This window comes from Bombina bombina, chromosome 4, assembly GCF_027579735.1.
Source record: "Bombina bombina isolate aBomBom1 chromosome 4, aBomBom1.pri, whole genome shotgun sequence".
NCBI classification, from domain to species: domain Eukaryota; kingdom Metazoa; phylum Chordata; class Amphibia; order Anura; family Bombinatoridae; genus Bombina; species Bombina bombina.
This window is the reverse complement of record NC_069502.1, coordinates 878,172,585-878,178,584: the sequence shown is the minus strand read 5'-3', so window position 1 is coordinate 878,178,584 and position 6,000 is coordinate 878,172,585. Positions and strand designations below refer to the sequence as shown.

Below are 6,000 nucleotides of genomic sequence, written 5' to 3'. Positions count from 1 at the left end.
ACTCAGTAGAAGACTTGTATCGCACAATCTACATCTCTCCTCTGACTGCTACCTGCTACGGTAATACTTTTTAAATTTAACGTTACACAGTCACACTCCCATTGCCTCCACTTAGTGCTGCAGTGTTAAGCTATTGCATAATCAGTCACTGTATGCATTTCTGCTTGAAGCTTCACTGACGTGCAAACTCCTAGTCTCCTCTCCTAAAGCATTGGGATTCACTTGCAGAGTTATTTATACATGCCACTACCAGCTGCATTGTCTCTCACAGACCAGCTATACTGAGACGTCTGTCTATCTCCTGCAGTGCTTCTCCCCCCCCCTTCCCTCTCTTTCCAGCGCGCGACAGCATACAGAGCAGGAGTTTTGTTTGTTATTAGAAGGAGTGATTTAGTAGCCCAGGAAATAGATAAGGTAAGGGTGCTGTGTCTGCAGGCTTCTGTCAATAGTAGCTCAAAATCCTTTTCCTATGCTGACGATTGTGCTGCCTGGCTGATATAATAATATGTTCCTTTGCCAGCTTCTCCCTGATTATAAACTACATTTTGTAACCCCTACTTCCATGTCTGTGTGTGTTGTATGTGTGTATGTATGTATGTGTGTAAATATACATGCATGTCTGTGTGTGTGTATGTATGAATGTGTGTAAATATACTTGCATGTCTGTGTGTGTATGTATGCATGAATGTGTGTAAATATACATGCATGTCTGTGTGTGTATGTATGTATGTATGAATGTGTGTAAATATACTTGCATGTCTGTGTGTGTGTGTATGTATGTATGAATGTGTGTAAATATACATGCATGTCTGTGTGTGTGTGTGTGTGTGTAAATACATGCATATATGTGTGTGTGTGTGTGTGTATGTATGCATGAATGTGTGTAAATATACATGCATGTCTGTGTGTGTGTATGTATGAATGTGTGTAAATATACTTGCATGTCTGTGTGTGTATGTATGTATGCATGAATGTGTGTAAATATACATGCATGTCTGTGTGTGTGTGTATGTATGAATGTGTGTAAATATACTTGCATGTCTGTGTGTGTATGTATGTATGTATGAATGTGTGTAAATATACTTGCATGTCTGTGTGTGTATGTATGTATGAATGTGTGTAAATATACTTGCATGTCTGTGTGTGTATGTATGTATGCATGAATGTGTGTAAATATACATGCATGTCTGTGTGTGTGTGTGTGTATGTATGTATGTATGAATGTGTGTAAATATACTTGCATGTCTGTGTGTGTATGTATGTATGAATGTGTGTAAATATACTTGCATGTCTGTGTGTGTATGTATGTATGTATGAATGTGTGTAAATATACTTGCATGTCTGTGTGTGTATGTATGTATGCATGAATGTGTGTAAATATACATGCATTGCATGTCTGTGTGTGTGTGTGTATGTATGAATGTGTGTAAATATACATGCATATATGTGTGTAAATATACATGCATATATGTGTGTGTATGTATGCATGAATGTGTGTAAATATGCGTGTGTGTGTGTGTATGAATGTGTGTAAATATACATGCATGTCTGTGTGTATGAATGTGTGTAAATATACATGCATGTCTGTGTGTGTGTGTGTGTATGAATGTGTGTAAATATACATGCATGTCTGTGTGTATGAATGTGTGTAAATATACATGCATGTCTGTGTGTGTGTGTGTGTGTGTATGAATGTGTGTAAATATACATGCATGTCTGTGTGTGTGTGTATGAATGTGTGTAAATATACATGCATGTCTGTGTGTATGAATGTGTGTAAATATACATGCATGTCTGTGTGTATGTGTGTAAATATACATGCATGTCTTGTGTGTGTGTGTGTGTGTATGAATGTGTGTAAATATACATGCATATATGTGTGTGTATGTATGTATGCATGAATGTGTGTAAATATACATGCATGTCTGTGTGTGTGTATGAATGTGTGTAAATATACATGCATGTCTGTGTGTGTATGAATGTGTGTAAATATACATGCATGTCTGTGTGTGTGTGTGTGTGTGTGTATGAATGTGTGTAAATATACATGCATATATGTGTATGTATGTATGCATGAATGTGTGTAAATATACATGCATGTCTGTGTGTATGTATGCATGAATGTGTGTAAATATACATGCATGTCTGTGTGTGTGTATGAATGTGTGTAAATATACATGCATGTCTGTGTGTGTGTGTGTATGAATGTGTGTAAATATACATGCATGTCTGTGTGTGTGTATGAATGTGTGTAAATATACATGAATGTGTGTAAATATACATGCATGAATGTGTGTAAATATACATGCATGTCTGTATGTGTGTGTGTAAATACATGCATATATGTGTGTGTGTGTATGTATGCATGAATGTGTGTAAATATACATGCATGTCTGTGTGTGTGTGTGTGTGTGTAAATACATGCATATATGTGTGTGTGTGTGTGTATGTATGCATGAATGTGTGTAAATATACATGCATGTCTGTGTGTGTGTGTGTATGAATGTGTGTAAATACATGCATATATGTGTGTGTGAATGTATGTATGCATGAATGTGTGTAAATATACATACATGCATGTCTGTGTGTATGTATGCATGAATGTGTGTAAATATACATGCATGTCTGTGTGTATGTATGCATGAATGTGTGTAAATATACATGCATGTCTGTGTGTGTATGTATGTATGCATGAGTGTATTTTGTGTGTGTGAGCATGTATGCCCTTGCACGCCAGTCTGTAGCTTGTAAATCTGCCAGATGTTTTATTTTATTTACAAAATAGCCATAGGTGTTTGATTTCAGGTCTTCTGAACATTCAAACCAGTTCTCTGTAGGATACATTGGAAGCCTAAAATATAATGTGGACCTGGAACATGTTGAACAGCTGTATGTTTTGGAGGATTTTGTTCAGTCTAAGGCAATCCTGGGTTCTCTCACAGTTAGAGAGTTTTAGAAACTTTAAAATCATGTATAATGAGAAAACTGCAATTAGTTATTTAGCTGCTAACAATTATCTTGTTCAGCAAAGATTCTGAGTGTTATGGCCAGGCAATATCTAGGTTGTAGCATTTGTATTTGATTAAAAAAAAAATTATTTCATCACTCAGCAGTAAATTGGAAAGTTGTTTAAAATTGTATGCTCTATTTGTAAATTTGCTTCATTCTTTTGGCATCTTTTGTTAAAGAAACATAATTTTACTACTGGGACCTAGCTAACCACATTGGGTGAGCCAATGACAAGAGGCATATATGTGCAGCCACCAATCAGCAGTTAACTCCCAGTAGGGCATTTCTGCTCCTGTGCCTACCTAGGTATGGTTTTCAACAAAGGATACCAAGAGAACACAGCAAATCAAATAATAGAAGTAAATTGATAAATTGTTTAAAATTGCATTTCTAGGCAACTGAAGGGGTAAATAAGAGTGTGTCCCTGTGTGTGTGTCCGTCCCTGTGTTTGTGTCCCTGTGTGTGTGTCCCTGTGTCTCTCTGTGTGTGTCCCTTTGTGTTTGTCCCTCTGTTTGTATAATTTATTATTGTATCTAATTAGGCTTACCATAATTTTTAGAGGTGAAACTGGGACCACCTGGTGCGGTGCCAGTGGGGGTGTGGTCAGGAGCGTGGTCAAGGGGGCGTGGCAATTACCGGTCCTTTTAAAGTAGTAGCTTTTATGTGTGTAATGTTTCGTGGATACTCTACCCTTCCTCAGTCAAACAAGTGAATCACACAGTTTAAATAGACCATAACACCACCCCTAGTGAAAAAGGCACCATTACGTTGTCATCGCAAATAAATCATTAATCTAAATCTCAGATTCTAAATAATGCCAAACATCAAGCATAATTATCACTTTATCAATTTCACAATTTAATATTTGCAGTGTAATATTTGTTTTATGTGTCTAATTAAGGAACGGAGCCAAATACTGATAAGGCATAAATACAACATTGAATGAAAGTAAAAAAGAAACACGTACCTGCTAAAGCTGTTTAAGAGGCTACTCTATACCATAATGCAGGAAGATTATAGCCAAAATGTTATTCTGCATGAAGTAAAGCAAGATCCAGGCCAAAAATCCTGCCTGTCTGCACTTCCTGGTCATACCCATATGATTCCCCTAAAGGTGTATCAGCGGTGATGTCACCAGGGGTCGGGGGGTGTTAAATTCTTAGAAAAATAAACCAAGTAGTACTACAAAATTAAAAAAAACCTATGCTGCTCACTCAGCCTGTATTACTAAATGTAAACTTTGAAGGACACAAACATTAAGCTAAGCAGGGCTGTATGTAACAAAGTACCACCATCCAACTATGCTGGAGAGCCACAGTCCAGTCATTTTGAATAATGTGTCCGGGTTTCAGGTGGTCTGAGACCCGGACACAAGATTTGAAACCTGGAGGTGGCAACCCTACTGGGACAGAATGAACAACTGGGTGGGACACTGGGACAGCGCCTCCAAACTGGGACAATCCCAGTAAAAGTGGGACTTCTGGTAAGCCTATATCTAATATATCAGCACTCTGGTTCTGATACTAGTCAGTGCCTCACCAGCCACTGACCTCACTGCACGTCACTGACTGTAATTAGTAAAGTGTTTTGGTATAACAGTATGTGTTTCCAAAAAAAATCATAACATTTGCATGTAACAGAGTATTGATGTATGCACTGACTATGCTAGACTATAAAGAAGTACCACTATATACGTCAATACTCTGTATATGTTCATGTGCTAACGTCTGTTCCAGCTAATCCACCTTTACCGAGACAAGTGAGAAAAGTGACAAAGGGATCGTTATACTGTGAGAAAGGGGAGGAGCTGAGCAAGCGCGGCGAGAGACAGGGATACAGATTCTAATGGGGGATACTGAATCTGTTGCAACGCGCTCACTAGGAATACTGGGTGGGCGGTAATGTAAAGAGGAATGGTCGGATCTGTAAGGAGGGATGTTCGGCAATATTATTCAGCTATAGCACTAAACAGCCACAAGAGGGAGCAAGAGGCACGAACACACAATTATTGTACTGAGAATCAAGCTTGTGACCCCGCCTCTTTCCCCATACGTGACGCTTTTGAATAGAACTTCCGCTGCAATGCATGCTTGGGATAGGTTTGGGGTTTCCTGTTTACGTTAGAAATGAATAGTATTGCTTGAGATCACGCTGTAACGAACGCTTGGAATTATCCGATGCTGTTAATGTTTTAATTAAATGTATACCGTGGATCATATTTGTTTTTGAAATCCTCATATCACCGTGTGCCGTGCTAGTGATTGCAGCGCATGTCGTTATTTATAGTACTTTTCCGTGTTTTCGGGTAGGATCCTGATGTGCTGCCTCTCAGCTGCGTAATTAACCAGGTCAGTAAATCGAATATAAACTTATGTGTGTAATAAATGTGTATGTATGAATGTGTAGATATATGTGAGTAGTGTGTGTGTAACGTGTTTGTGTACACAACTCTGTAATGTGTGTGACTGCATTTGTTTGTGGGTCACACATTGGTTCTACCTTTGACTCCACAATGCATGTTTTCCACAAATCATTGTATCTAGTTGTCCACTAGTAATTGTTTCTCGTTGGCTGCAAGTAACACAGTTATGCAGTATTGATTTTGATCCCCAAGAAGAATGCCAGGAGCTCACCCAATGAGGTGATTTAATACCCATATGACTGCCAGTTACACTTTTTTTGTACCCTCCTTGTTTGTCTACCAGTCACACACATAATAGTGATACATCTTTCAAGGCCATATTTGTAATGCATAGAGGCATAGGGGACCTTTTAGTTTACACAGAGGGACTTATTATAAAATACTGCACACCTGGGAACTCTAGTTTAACTGTATGCATGTAATTTGTGTAACTGCAGATGTACAATGTGTTTGTATAGCATATAGTAATTTTCTGGGGATGTACTAAAAGGAATGACAAGGGTGAATGACAAAATGGAATGCCCATAGACTTTAATGGGATGTAAAATTAAAAGTGTTGAAGCAACAAA

The 6,000-nt window shown here is 38.1% G+C and overlaps 1 protein-coding gene across 1 annotated transcript in view; it reads left to right on the top strand.

Moving 5' to 3' along the window:
- The first annotated feature begins 5,148 nt into the window (after positions 1 to 5,148).
- Positions 5,149 to 6,000, top strand: part of LOC128657409 (gastrula zinc finger protein XlCGF26.1-like) — a 60,404-nt gene continuing 59,552 nt past the window's right edge. The window contains exon 1 of the mRNA XM_053711748.1: positions 5,149 to 5,357. The gene's annotated coding sequence lies outside the window, so the exon portion shown is untranslated. The remainder of the gene's footprint in view (positions 5,358 to 6,000) is intronic.